This window comes from Heterocephalus glaber, unplaced genomic scaffold (assembly GCF_053883595.1).
Source record: "Heterocephalus glaber isolate CG9 unplaced genomic scaffold, H.glaber_assembly_v1.0 deba00001733, whole genome shotgun sequence".
NCBI lineage: Eukaryota > Metazoa > Chordata > Mammalia > Rodentia > Bathyergidae > Heterocephalus > Heterocephalus glaber.
The window spans coordinates 16,398,179-16,414,268 of NW_028258444.1; positions in this window are offsets into that span (position 1 = coordinate 16,398,179).

Genomic DNA, 16,090 nt, shown 5'->3' on the forward strand with positions numbered 1-16,090 from the left:
GAAACCAGCAGGTCTGTGCATGCATTGGGGTTGGGGCTCAGGTTGGGAGAGGGGTGGAAGCTTCAGGTGAGGTGGAGAAGGAATGAACATTAAAAGAAATGAACAACAATAAAAAGATTTTCTGTGCTCTGTAAAGGTATAAGTTAGCTTTGAATCACCTGCTTTGTTTGTTTGATTTCAAAAATTAGCTAAAATTTAGCTCTGAGCCCAGTTAGTGCTGGTGACTTAAAATAGCAGGTCCTGAGCTAGCCGCAGTGGCTCACACCTGTAATCCTGGCACTAGGGAGGCTGAGTCAGGAGGATCAAAAGTTCAAGGGCAGGTTGGGCAACTTAGCAAGATCCTGTCTCAAACAAATGAACTGTAGTAATAAAATAGCAAGTCTTTTAAGCTTCTTCTAGTCTCTTGTATAGCATTTAATCCATGCAAGTTTTGTCATTCTGTTTGGATCAATTTTGACAGCTTATATTGTGCAAGAAAATAATTTATTTCTTCCAGTTTTTTTTTTTTTTAATGTTGCCATTGAATCTAAAATTCTGCTGTTCTGCTTTCAATGTCTTATTCTGGTTCTCATTCCTTATCCTGGATGTTTTCTTTAGTTAAGTCCCTGCTGATTTACCTTATTAGTTATATTTAACCTTTCTGTTATTTTACTCATCTCTTTGCTTTTCTGTTCATTATTTTCATGTTTTACAATTTTAATTTTTCCACTTTTGTTTGGCTTTGTTAGTTTTTCTGATTTTTTAGTGTGACGTTTTACTTTTCAATTTTTATAAAGGCATTAAAGCTACAGATATTCATCTCATAGATTTTCATATGTTTTATTGGTTTGACAGGAAGAGTACTCTTTGTCATTGTTTTTGAAATAACTTCAAATTTCTGTTTTTATTTTCTTTTTATCTAGAGTTAGTAAAGCATTTGTTTATTCTTAAATATCTAGAATATTTTGTGATCCTTTATTACTTATTTCTGAGTTTTATCAGAGAATATGATTTGTGAAATCGGCTTTTAAAAAATTTTTAAACCAAGAATATGACCAAATGTCATTAATATCAACATACAAAGATATATTTTCTACTCAATATTTTTCACTCTGAGGATCTTCAGTTTAATATTATAGTAGTATAGAAAATAGCATACTTTTCTTCTATAATTCTATGTTGTTTGCTGGAGCTCCTGTAACAGAAGACAAATTAACAAGAGAAATGCATACAAATTAATTGAATCAGGTTTTACATGACACAGGAGCTTTCATAAAGAAATGAAAACCTAAAGAAACAGGTAAACCTGAGTATTTTATACTAGATTTGATGGAGAGTGGGAAGTCATGGAAAGTATGCTGGGAAAGGGGTTTTGATCTAAGGATGGTAAACTGAGGAACCAGGTGGCCTGTTTGCTTACACTCCCCCCATGCATGGCTCCATCTTTTGCTCTTTGGCCACACAGATATCACTTCCCTCTTTATTTATTTATTTATTTAATTTTTTTGGTACCGGGGATTGAACTCGGGTCCTTGTGCTTGCAAGGCAAGCAGCAGAACCACTGAGCTAAATTTCTGGCCCCCACTTCCCTCTTTACAGTGAGGACACCTTTCACATGGAGGTCTTCAGTCCCATTTCAGGGGAAAAAGGAACCTGCCGTTTCTAAAAGTTCTTTAGCCTAAATATCCAGTAAGCCAGAATGGCAGGTTTCAGGGTAGTGTGTCTGATTCCTATTGTTTCAACCACTTAACTAATTTCTGTTTGTCATTACTATTAATTTTCCCCCACTGAATCTGAATGGTTCTGAATTAAATTTTATATTAAAATATTAATTTTATTTAATAAAATTCTCCTTGAATTGCTAATACTTTTCTTTATATATTTAACTGCTATATTTTGTGGGGCATAAAGGTGATGACTGGTGTATCTTTTAAATTATACTTTTATAAATTATACTTTTATCATCATTTAGTGTTCATCTTTAACTTTATTGGTGTTTTAAACTTAACTCCAGTTGTACCTGTTATTAATATTAGTTGCTTCTGGGCTGGGGATTTAGCTCAGTGGTTCTGCTGCCTGTCTCACAAGTGCAAGATCCTTTGATCCCCGGTACCAAAAAGAAAAAAATATATATATATACACATATATATATATTAGTTGCTGCTTTCTTTTGTGACATCTCTTTATACATTTGTTTTCTAATCTTTTTTAAAAATCACTTTACTAAAAATTAAAAATTAAAAATAATGTATTTTGAGTTTTAATATTTAACATAACCTGCTGGTCTGTTTTTCAACAGACAAATTTAGTCCATTCACGTTAAGTATAGCAGCTATTTTATTTATTCTATCTTACTCTATATTTACTTTTGGTCTTGTTTTGTGTTTTGTTTCTTTTTTTTTTTTTTTTTACTTTTGCTGATTTGTTCAAGTTACCCTGAACTCTCCAGTTTCCCTGTTAATTGAAGGTTCTACTGAAATTTCCATTCCTTGGATAGTTACTTTCCCTGTCTGATCCCATACATGTTTCTGGACTATTATATTAGTCCATTTTCTATTGCTTTAACAAAATACCCTGAGGCTGGGTATTTTATTTAAAAATTTGTTTGTTTAGTTCAGTTTTACAGGCAGAAAGTCCAAGGTTGGCCAGCCCCATCTGTTCAGCCTCTGTGAGCACCTATTTTCATCAGTTGTTTTAGGTATTAATTTTAGAAAGATTTCAGATCTCAGGAAAAGTGATCTTATGAGTCTTGCAAATACTTCAGGTTTTTTCATGTGTTTTGAATCACTGAGAAACCCATCTGTAGGAAACAGAGCAGATGCATTGAAGACTATTCTATGGAAACAAATTAACATAAGCATATATGCTGAAGTGTTTATCATGATGTCCAGCAAACAAGGCAAGCTCAGTAAATGTTAGGGGAGTCTAATTAAACTCTTTCAAAACCCAGATTTAAACCGAAATACCAACAGGTCTCCTGACTCCTGTACCTTGACAGCTGGCTGATCACTGGCACACACTACCCATGGTTCTGGCCTTTATTGGCCTCTCTTGAGTTAGCAGCTCATCTCTTTCAGCACTTAAATTTTTAGACCATAGGCTAATTTAAATGAGTTTGGCAAGTTTTATAAGAGGATGCAACAATAATTTATATACACTTTTGCACATCTAGGATTTAATGGTTTTTAATTTTTTAAGTTAAAGTGACTCCCTATCTTTCTAACTCACAGCCTAGGAATTAAATGCATAACTTCTGGGGTCAAATAAAAGCAGTTGGAATCCTAAGTTTGCCACTTACAGGCTCTATTAACTGGAGCAGTTACATTGTATCACTAAACATTAACTTCATTTGTAAAATGGAAATTAAAACTATTCTATACTTTAAATTAAATAAGATAATGTAAGCAAAGATGTGGCAAGATATTTTATGCATAGTAAGCTTTGATGCATTACAATTATTACTTGTTTAACACTTAAAACTATAACTGTGACATATATTTATATATGTAGATCATATAACACATAATTATTTTAAAATGCACTTATAATTATTTTTAAATACCCATATTATTTCTTAAAATGACTCCTCAAATTCCTGTCATTCTTCATTTTTAATGTTTAGCATAAAAAATTAAACCACAAATTGTGATTGAATTGCTAGTTGAGTAGAATATTTACAGTTAACATATGGTACTGGTTTTATCTTAGTCATTAATTTGATTTTTTTAGCATTACATTGCGCTAGACAGAAAGTGACCAAATGCCTATAACATTTGGGAAACAAAACCAACTTCAGTGTAAAAGTTGGACTATTTAGTTTTACACTCATATTTATTTGAGTTGTTAAATTTAAAGTTTATATTAAATTACATAGTATCTTCATATCCCTGAATTATATTAGTTCATTGCTTTTTCTCAAAGAAGTCAGTGTCACCATTAATTTGATTTGATCATTATTGGAATATTATAATGATTTTTAAAAGTTGAATCATAGGAATTTCTAATGTGTACAAATCCTTTATGGGAATTCAAAAATCTATTTTCTCCTTTTAATACTGGTATACATCCTGGCCAACTATTGCTCAGTACTTTCCTTCTTAAAAAGTGGCTGGATTTAAGATAAGCAAAAATCAGAAAAACATAAGGGAAGTGTGATATTGTGATTTTTTTTATTAGTACCTGTTTGTAGTACATAACTGTGACATTTATTGGGAGAATTGGTACATTTACATAATATATCTTAATTCTTCTCTTTTTTGTTCATCCCCTAACCCTCCTTTCCTTCCTTGCTCCTTTCCAACTCTTGGTCCAGGATATGGAGAAAAGAACTCTTCTACATTGTTGCTGGGAATGTAAGCTAGTACAACCACTGTGGAAATAAATGGGAGAGCCCTCAAAAAACTAAATCTAGAAATCCCATTTGACCCAGCCATTCCACTTCTAGCTATCTTCCTGAAAGAGTTAGTCATGATGTTGTGATTTATAATAAGAAATATATATTTTTTGAGCTGGGCTTGGTAATGCACACCTGTAATCACAGCACTCAGGAGAAGAATTTTGAGTTCAAGGCCAGCTGTGCTATAGAATGAGACCCTACCCCCAAAAAACTATATTTTGGTCTTTGACTCTGGTTCCTGGTATAGAGCTCCAAAAACCCTTGTAATTTTCTTTCTTTTTTTTTTTGCTTCGTGCCAGAGATCGAACTCAGGACCTTGTGCTTGCGAGGCAGGTGGCAGAACCACTGAGCTAAATCCCTGGCCCCCTCTTGTAATTTTCTGAGTGATAGAGGTGCCATGTATATCTTGAGTGCTAATATTTGGTCTTTTATAGCAATTCCTGACAGAGATCTCCTATTCCTTTGGAATTTTCTGTGTGATAGGAGTGTCTTTCATTTTACTAAGGCAACTCTGGTGGGTTCCTGGATGAGGAGTGGCCATCAAAAATTCCAAGCTGGGCCGGGGATTTAGCTCAGTGGTTCCACTGCCTGCCCCATAAGCACAAGGACCAAGTTTGATCCTGGTACCAAAAAAAAACCAAAAAAAAAACGACCAAGCCATGATTGGAAGCTTGAAAATATTCAGCACCACACCCATCTTCTAGGGAGGGGAAAAGGGCTGAAGATTGAGTCAATAACTGATCATAGGTACATGATGCAGCCTCCATAAAACCCCTGGGTTCTGAATGCATGGAGGCATTAGGAGGGAGCATGCCCAGAAAGGGGATGAAGCTCTGTGCCTCTTCCTTCACACCTTGCCCTGTGCAACTCTTCTGTCTGACTACTCACTTGTATCCTTTAAAAGATCTGTTGTAGCAAATTAACAACCCTAAATACACTTTCTTTCCTGAGTCCTGTGAGCTGCTTTAGCAAATTTTGAACCTAAGAAGGGAGTCGTGGGAACCATCAGTTTATAGCCAAATTGGACCCAAGTCGTGGATCATCTGAGTACCAACTACATGTGACTGATATCTGAAGTGGACCTGAGGCATTAACCTATGAGATGTGATGCTATCTCCAGTATCAGTATTGGTGTAAATTATAGGACAGCCAGCTGCTGTGGAGAATTGGTCAGTGTGGGGAAACCCCTCACATCTGCTCGAGTGTCGAAAGTACAACAGGAGGGAAATAGATTGTTTTGCTCACTAAACAAGAAGCCAAAGCTATCTCCAGTAAGGATAGCAAGAAAATACAGTTGTAGCTGAATCAAGAAAGAAGGGGAGGGGGTGAAAAGACTGTCTCTTTGGTATAAACTGAGCAACCCCAAGATGAGTTTACAGCTATGAACTCTTGAGATATCTCAGAGCAGGAGTGAGTAGTAGTTTAGGCAGAGTTTTCATCCAGACTTTGGAGGAACAGAAAGGAGATGCTACCAGACACAAGGTACCCAACAGACATAGATATTCATCTAGCAGCAAGGAGGAAATGCCACAAAAGGATGGCTAGTTTGGGCCCTGGAAGGACTGGCTGAAAGTGTGTAGCTGAATAATGTACTGAAGGAAATTACAGGCAGTCTACAGTTCAGGATGGTTTGACTTATGATCTTTGGGTTTTTGATGGTACAAAGGTGATAAAAATTCAGTAGAAACCTTATTTTGAATTTTAATCATGCACACAGGCTAGTGATGGGCAGTACAGTCCTCTCTGGTGATGCTGGACAGCAGCAGCAGCAAACTACAGCTCTCCAGCAGCCATCATGAAGGTGGAGAACCAGGGCTTCACAGTGTGTTCTGTTGCTAACTGTGATGTTTGGTAGGGTTGGTGTTCTTAATGCATCTTCAACTTACAGTATTTTTAACTTACTATGGGTTCATCTGGATGTGGCACCATCACAAGTTGAGAAAGTGCGTAGATGAGGTGGGGTTGTGGCTAAGATTGTTAGGCTCTGTTTCATCAATGGAGAAACAGGAGAACACATCTCCCATGCATTAGGCTGGATGATGCTCAAGCATGCACTCACCCCATTGTTTCACTGCCCTTACTGCCCCCCTCACACCAAACCTGTTGGGATACACAGAGGCTTCTGCTTTGTGACTGAGTTGGGGGAGGAGTTTGGCTAGAGAGAGTGTGCTAGAGAAAAGAAGAGAATGAGTAGTGTGGCAGCTAGAGATGGAGAGTTATTTCCAAAAGAATGTTTGAAACTCTGGCCAAGGAGTGAGTGCCAGATGCTGACAGATCTATTTCTGTGAGGGACCATAAGATTCTGGGAGAGAGAAAAAGCCAGAGGCTGGGAGGACAGAAAGGCCTCTAGATGGAATCAGACACCCTCACCCCAAGAACCTTGCACCTTTGGCATGGACACTAGATTTCTCATCTCAGTAGTGATGGCCAGCAGTAGCAGGGAAGTCACAGAGCACAGGCCAAGACATCAGCAAGTGTGGCTGGAAGAAGGACAGTGGTGGGTGCCATGTGGTATGTGCATTTGACAGAGTGGTAAGTGGACACGTGTGAGGCCCCCACATCTGGGGAGTACTGAACATACGAAGGGACACTTTGGGGTGGTTACTACTTGAGAACATGGAGAGTTGCCACAGGAAATGTCATGGGCTAGTGAGGCCAGGCAACATCAAGTGTGCACTGTCAGTGATAAAATGGCAGCAGTTGGGTATTTTCTATAGCACTTGTCTCCATCCCCCAAATTAAAGATACAACAAACCTATGAAATGTTGGAAGATCTCTAATATTCCAGGGTCATGAGTTCAATGCCAGATTGACTCTCTTCCTGTTAATGATATGAAAATGCAAGGGCCGGGGATTTAGCTCAGTGGTTCCACTGCCTACCTCGCAAGTGCGAGGACCTAAGTTTGATCCCTGGTACCCTCCAAAAAAAGCATTATCGTTGTTTATAAAAGCCTGGGAAGTAATTGCCTTATCATTTTTAATTTTGAGAAGTAAAGAAAGATTGATTATATGAATGTGTATCTAGATGACATAACTTAGAAATGGAAGCATTGCCATAATTTGTTTTATGAAGTACTCAATACCTACCATGAGTCATATATCTCTTATATATACATATTTTACATATTATATATACATATTTTATGTATTAGAATAAAGAAAATATAAATGTGTTTCTAAATTTTTTCTTTTTGGTACTGGGGATCGAACTCGGGTCCTTGCGCTTGTGTAGCAGGCGGCAAAACCACTAAGCTAAATCCCCAGCCCTTTTTTAAAATTTTTTTTTTTTCTCTAAATTATTAAAGTCATTGGAATTGGGTTCTGGCTATTGAAGATATTTCAACTCTATTGTCTTGATTGAAGACAGTAAAAATTTTTAAATATGTATTAAACAGAATTCTGGGTCTCTAAATTCTTGTAAATCCAGAGCTTTTTCCTCAATCTAATTTACCTTCTCTACCAAAACAAAAAAAAAAAACTAAAAAGCTCAACTCTCTGTCCGTGCTAAATGGAGGACAGCACATCATTAACAACCATTACAATCCTTCTGTCACAAGAAACATCCTGTAATCCCCCCCACTTTAAAATCAGAACTGAAGCCAACAAGATCAGTGCAGAATGGGATACTAATAATAGTCCACTCCCACTGATAACGGAAAGGCAGAAGGCTTCACAAACCTTTTCAAAGAACAGATTGATGTAATTTTGAAGTCACAAATAGTTCTATTTCTCTAAGCAGGCATGTTTCAGAGGGTTGAGCAGTTAGAAATCTTTATAAACTGAAGAGAGCCAATGAAACTTGAATGAAGTTCAGAAAAGAGCAGCTGAAATGATGGAAAGCTTAGGAAACCCTCCTAGGAAGAATATGTGAGAGGAACCAAATTTATACATCTGAATTGGTTGGATAAGAAAGAAAGAAGACTTAGAAGACTTTAAATGTGTGAGGCAGTAAGTGAACCACTGCAAGAAACAGACCTAGAGTAAGTTATAATAGTATGACATTGCGTGTTTTCTTTTGAAGCCTTTCAGCAAGTCATGAAACATTCTATTGCTAGTATTCCCACTGCACAGTTGAGAAAAAACTGGGGCTGGTAACATGCGTGAGGCCATGTGACTAGTGGCTGTGGCCTCAGAGCCACAGCTACATTACCAATCCACACTCTCTCCAGAGCAGAAATACTCAGCTCCTGTGAGATTGTTGAAAATTGAGGGCATATAAACTCAATTTAGTACTCACCACTCCAGAGACTGTAAATGCAAAGGGACTATCAGGATGAATGGGAGTTAGGTCCGCCTTACAGCTCTAAAGGATGATTTTTACTCTTCATGCCATTTGGAAAACAGATAACAAAAGAAATTAGCATCTTGATTAAATAACGTATTCAATGTCTTGGGAATGTTAACCCAGTTGTGGAGTGAACTGTCAGAGAAAAGTAAAACAACTACAGTGCAGGTGCTCTAAAACTTTAATAGGTAAATTGATGCCTTAGTGATTCTACATAGGTAAAGATGTAAACAGAATGCACAAGAAAACTTCTGAACTGTCTATCTCATGCAGCCAAGGATGTGATTCCTAAATATATTTTTCCTCAAGGACATTGGTGGAAACCTTTCAAGAAATCTAAGATGACATTGTATTAATGTTTCCTAAAATGTGTTTGATGGGGTACTTATTATAGGTGATGTACCTCAAAAATTAATTTCATGATCAGAATAAAGATTCACAAGTACTTTAACATCAAGTAAAAGTTTTAAGAAGTTTAGCAATAAAGACATTGATTTAACTTAGATTAAAGAACAGTTCCCAAGTGTGTTAACTACAAGAATGTTTCATTTTTTAAAAACCTGTGAACCAGGCACTGAACTAGTGCTTGACTGAACATATCACCATGGATTGTCTGGCACTCACATCCAGGTACCTACTTGATTACAAAGCGGTTATGTTAATCGCATGGTCTTGCTCAGCCATTTTATAATGTGTATGTGTGAAGTCAAGAACTCATCTGTCCACAGACTTCCCTCACTGGCAAAGATGCTTATTTCCACAGATTCTCCTTCACAAATCATTCTGATAACTATGAAATCTCTGACAGGGACCCCTAGAAGAACTAGGGCCCCCTGCACCCCCGCTCAATGATATGCTTACAGTGGGGGTGTTATGTCATTAGACCAGACATGGTTCCTCCTGAGGCAGAGCTGTTGTTTTCAGAAGAATGGACCAAGAGATGACCAAGGAAACAGTGAGAGGGAATTTTTTTTATTGCAGATGTGTAAATCTAAGGTAAGTCCTCATGGGTCTCAGGGTGTTTCGGTACTGACTTGGACTTTGCCTGCATACTCCCACATAGGTGCAGAGGCAGTGGCCAGCTGCTAAAGTACCCCAGCTTGGTGGCGGGGTGAGTGGAGATGATTTATAGTGCTTGCAGGTTTTCATGATGCCAGTGCTCCCTCTGGTTTAGACATCAGTCTACCAAGGTGATGCCAAGTAGCTTCCTGGGAATTTAACCATCTGCTCTTGTGAGCTGCTGCCAGTGAGCGGCACAAACACACCACAGGCTCCAGGCCTTCAGGGCAAGTTCAGCCAGCGCTCTTCTCAATGCAGAATTCTATATGGTACATCTCAGGAAAAACAATTTTTTTAATTAGAGAAAGTCTTAACTTTCTAAGATCTTTTTTCCCTCTCACCCTTCTTCCTTTCTTTGTCGAGTGGAGAAATTATAAAACAAATGGCAATCTACAATCACCATTATTTCATTTAAAAAGGATATTTTAATACCCTAAACATGAGAGTGACATGATTTCAGAACAAAGAAATTTAATGAATCTAGATCTATGAAAATTGTATCACCTTATTTTTCTAGTTTTATAAACTAGGGAAAACTTGGCATATCCATTAGTACATTTTTGGCCAGAAGGGACAGAAAACCTGGCAGTGGCTTGAACGATTTTATCACATGAAGAATTCTAGAGGTTAGAGACGACAGTAGACTCATTGTACAGTGATGCTGTCAGACTCCTGCCTTTTCACAAACTTTCCTTTCTGCCATCTTTAGTTTTTAGGGTTTTATCATGCTTGTGGCCTCAGATCACAAGATAGCTGCTGCACTTCCAGGAAGATGAAAGGAGCCAAAGGCCTTGAAATGGGTTGAATTTGGTCCCCCTTGAAAATATATATTATATGTATTATATATATATTACATATATTATATTATATATATGAAGTGGATTTTTTCATATATATATATATATATATTATATATATATATGAGAGAGAGAGGTCTTAACTCCAGAAGCCTAGGAACGTGGCATTGTTTGGAAATAGGGTCTTTTTTTTTTTTTTTTGGTACTGGGGATTGAACTCGGGACCTTGAGCTTGTGAGGCAGGCAGCAGAACCAGGAAATAGGGTCTGTGCAGGTGCAATTATTTAAGATGAGATCATACTCAGTTATGGTGGAACCTAATCCAATCACTGATGTCCTTATGAAAAGACGGACACACACACACAAAGGAAAAAGCTCTATGAAGGCACAGATACACACACAGAGGGAAGGCAGTGCAGAGGACAGAGACTGATGTCAGAAAAAGTGCCAAAGTGTATTGACACATCCACTGCACATATACACAGGGGTGTTCAGTGATGAGTAACTCAAAGAGGTGGTTAGAACCTGAACTTATGTAGCATCTAACAAAGAAGAATAATTTTATGAAGAAGTGACAAGACAAAAGAAAATGAGCTTCTAGGGGTAGCAAATTGTGGGAAGGCCAATGTATTGGGAAACTAATGGTAGATAAGGACGTATTAATAGGATTATTTATGTACATTCCTGAATATAACATCTTGTCATCAGCAATAAGGTTATCCCCTTCCTGGAAGATGCAGAGGAGGAGACACTCAAGGGGAATTCATGTTTTTTTCAGGCAAGTAAGGGGAAGAGAGAGCTCTCATCCTGCATCTACTTTTTCTCAGTTGCCTTCAGCTTAAAATAATCCATATGCCAGTTCAAAATGCTCCAAAATCTGAAACTTTTGGGGCACTGACATGACACCATGAGTAGAAAATTCCATACTTGACTTCATGTGATGAGTGGCAGTCAAAATGCACATTAAAAATATTGTATAAAATTTCCTTCATGGGGGCCAGGGATTTAGCTCAGTAGTTTAGCAAGAGCAAGGACCCGAGTTCGATCCCCAGTACCAAAAATAAAAATAAAAAATAAATTTAAAAAAATTTCCTTCACATTGTGGATACGAGGTATATACACAAATGAATTTTGTGTTGAAGTTGGGTCCCATCCCTAAGATACTTTATTATATATGTACAGATTTTCCAAAAACCAACCAATATGCAAGACACTTCTAGTTCCATGCATTTCTCATAAGAGATACTCAACCTGTGCTTTGTTATGGTAGCCCAAGGAAAGTAACCCAGGTTACTGTGGTGTTGGAGGGCATAAGAGGAAGGGAGTTTGGATAGAAATGAAGAGAAACTCAGAAGACCATTGAAGCGTACTCATTTTACTTGTTCTCCCTAAAAATATGTGTTGCTGGTGAAATGGACTTTTTCTAGCCCTGGTTATACAATTGTTGAATTTAGGTACCAGACTCTTGTTCCTTATTGCAAAATCCCCCCATACTGCATTTTGCTGCACTTTCACTTCTGCTGTGGATTAGGTCATTGTGAACTTTCTCTCCAAGTTTACTTCTGTTGTGCCCAGATTGTGAAGTCCCAAAGACCACCAGGAGGCCGTTTCCGATGTAAGCACACAAGGGTCGTTTATTCAAGCTTAAGCAGGGACTCTCAACTGTCACCGACACAGCGGATCGAGATTGAGAGCCCTGAGTCCCTAACTAGCAGGGTTTTTATTGAGAATACAACAAGCTTTGGTTATTAGTAGCCAGGTGATTGGTTAATACTTAATACATATGAAGTGTAGGGTTTTGGTTGGCTAGGCTTTGGGGGTCGAAGGGGATTACGTATTGGTTTTTGTGAGGGAGAAAGGGGCAAAGATTAACGGCCGGTTGTTACATACTGATCGTTAGCAGACCCACTGACTAATGGCCGCATCTATCTTGTGTGGATAGTCAGCTCATTAACTGCTTATCCTACATATAGTGTGCCTGGAACGCTCTCTCCCCGGGTACACAGGTGGTTGGGTAATAAACTCAGGAATTTCAAGTGGTGAATTCCTAGTTTAAGCACAAATTTGAGAGAACAAAGGAGACGGCTCCAAAATGGAGTCATTTTGGTCCCACATTCCCCCCTTCTCATGATGCTATAGAGGGCCAATCATGGGCCTCTGGGGGTTAATTTTATCAAGTCGGTAGGAATTGGCTGGTATTGGGACCTGAGCACCATTAACTGAACAGCGTTAATTCGTTTTTTGATGAACGAAACTAGTCTATTGAGTATACAAGGTCCAAAGGTCAACAGTAGTAACACGATAAGCAAGGGGCCTAGCAGGGTAGAGATTAGGGTAGTTAGCCAAGGGGAAGAATTAAACCAAGATTTGAACCAGTTTTGAGATAGTTCTCTTTCTCGCTTACATTTGGCGATGTCCTCCCTAACTTTAGCCATGGACTCTTTGACCACTCCTGAATGATCTACATAGAAGCAACATTCTTCACCTAAGGCAACGCAGAGTCCTCCCTGTTGAAGGAAAATTAAATCTAGCCCCCTTTGGTTTTGGAGGACTACTTCTGCCAGTGAGGTTAATGACTCTTGGAGGTGGGAGATGGAGCTTTCTAGTCTTTCAATATCTATATCTATGGCTGCCCTTAAGTCATTGTAATGTTTATTGTGTAGTATTAGTGATGAAACTCCCGTTCCTGTCCCAGCTAGCCCCAAACCTAGGAGAACGGTCAGAGTAATGGCCGTTACAGGTTCTCGTTTAACTCTGATTTGGGTTTCAGCCAGGCGGCTGGAGATGTCCCTTTCTGAGTAATATAACAGCCGGGGGACCAATTGTACAAGTACACAGAAATCTCTAGTCTGTTTTAGCACTAGTCCATGTACACAAGGGGTGAGTCCAGAGGAGCAGGCCCACCACCCGTCATAAGGGGGAATGAGATATTTAGGTCTAGGCTGAAGAATGGTTTTGTTACAAAGGTGTTGGTGGGAGACCGGGACACTGCCAACACAAGTTCCTTGTCCAGTTACCGACTGTAGGGTCAGCCTAGCTGTCCCTTTTTGTTGTCATCTACACTGAGTCGGACTGTCTGATTTAGTGAAATTGTCTAGATAAGCTATTGTCTCGTAGTATGGGGGCTTGGTATCATAACATAGCCAGCAGGACTGAGTGAGGTCTGGCCTAGATGCATTTAGGGCCTTAAAGGTGTGGACCATCAGTTCCCAAAGGGGGTCTTGGTCCTGGCTATGATCAACTTTTTCTGTCTGGGTGATCATTTGAACCAAGGGCAGGAATGTGGAAGCAGAGGTTAAGTTTGATGGCTGTATGGAGGTATTTGTTTTTGGTGGCATGGGCGAGCTCTTCGGGGGAGGGGGCTTAGTAGGTCCGAAAGGGGCTATTGGGGCTAGTGCCAAATTTGGCCCTATCAATTGGGGAGGCCCTATTGCGAGCGGCTCCATTTTTAGTTTTATAGTAAAAAGTAATCCATTATCATATCCACTTTCATATAATCGCAACCCCCAACTGCGGCCTGTTTCCCAATTTGTGAACTGTTTGCCTGGGTCCATAAAAGTAATACGGATGGGCTTACACAGAAATTGGGCACAGCGGCCAAAGAGAGGATTGTGTGCCAACTTCTGTTGGGGAATCTTGTCGACCGAAATAAAATCAGTTGTAATGGAGGGTTTTCAAGCTATGGCCCCCGTTGACTCACAACCCCAATTTTTGCAAAAGAACTGTTTAGCACCCCCACAAGTTACAATTTGACTTCTAGTACGCCCCCGCCCCCGGACAGACGTAGAAGGGGGTGTCTCGTAATATTGTCCTGTGAATTACATGGTTGTAACCCGGTGTTCGTGAATCGACCGGGGGGAGGGTACACCCCTTTTTTGTTTCCCCACATTCAGGCCTTCCCCGTGACTCTAGGCTCCAGTGTCCGATATCCCAGCTGCCAGTGGCTAGCCGACAGAGATCAAACTCTAGAGCAGGCCACCAGGTTAATGGTGGGCTCACTTTGGACGAGCTGTTAATAATGTCACCTGTGGCGGTACTGATGATCATCCAGGTTAAATTTAGGGGAGCATGTGGGTTCTGTCCTCCTAATATCGGTGTCAAAAGTACAGTTACCACAATCATGACCGTCGACGACGCAGCTTGAGTTTGAGGGGATTGTCTTGGTCTTTGGACACCTGCCATGATGGAACGAAGTCCTCTAGGACAGCGTGAGGATCTGCAGGGCGAACGTGGGTGTAGTGCACCCACGAGGCAATCCCGTCGACCTTGAGAGCGGTGGACGTGGTCAGGACTGTGACGTAGGGTCCTTTTCAACGGGGCTCAAGGTCCTTTTGTCGGTGTCTCCGGACGAAGACCCAGTCTCCTGGTCAATAGCGATGGGGCTCGGGAGGCAGTCCAGTTTGGTATAAGGCTTCTAATTTAGGCCAGATATCCTCGTGCACACTTTGGAGGCTTTTTAAAGAAAGTAACAACTTTTGGTCATCAAATTCAACAAGCACATTTGATTGAAGGTTGGGAATAATGGGAGGGGGAATTCTAAACATGATTTCAAAGGGAGTTAATCCCATCTTATAGGGTGAATTGCGTACCCTATAGAGGGCGAAGGGAAGGAGAGTCACCCAGTCACCGCCAGTCTCTAAGGTTAATTTAGTTAAGGTCTCTTTTAATGTTCTATTTATCCTCTCTACCTGTCCTGAACTTTGGGGTCTGTATGCACAATGTAATTTCCAATCTGTCTCCAACATCTGTGCTAGGGTTTGACTCACCTTGGAAATAAAGGCGGGTCCATTATCTGATCCTAGCATTACTGGAAAACCATACCTTGGCAGGATGTCTTCTAGCAGTTTCTTAGTCACACTTCGCGCTGTTTTATGTTTGGTAGGAAACGCTTCTGTCCATCCTGAAAAAGTGTCTACAAAAACTAACAAGTATTTATAACCATACCTTCCAAGTTTTACCTCGGTGAAGTCCAATTCCCAATAGGCTCCAGGTCGGCTTTCCCTCATCCTATTTCCTGGGTTGGCCCTATTGTGGGTGGCATTTGTCAATTGACAGGCTTTGCAGGTAGCAACAATATGTTCAATTTTAGAATTAGCATCACGGATCTTAATTTCAGCATGTCTCAGGAGATCTTGCATTGTTTGAGTGTCCATCTGGGTGGTCCGGTGCATCTTGGAGAGAACTTGTTCTCCCAGCGCTTTAGGCAAGATGACTTTACAATCAGAAGATTTTCACCACCCTTTGAGGCACTGAGGCATAGGTAATTGTTTTATCCAATTTAAATCTTTTTCAGTGTACTGGGGTTTTTCTGGTAGGGCTGCACTTCCCGGATCGGGCAGCTGAGTGGCCAGTGTCAGATTAATCTTTAAGGCTATTTCTCGGGCTGTCTGGTCAGCTAAATTATTTTCTCTGGCAATTGGAGTGTCGCCTTTTTGGTGTCCTGGGCAATGGATAATGGCTAATTTTTTAGGTAGCCAGAGGGCTGTTAAGAGGGCAAGGATCTCCTCTTTGTTTTTAATAGTCTTTCCTTCAGCTGTCAGGAGTCCCCTTTCTTTGTAGATGGCCCCATGGATG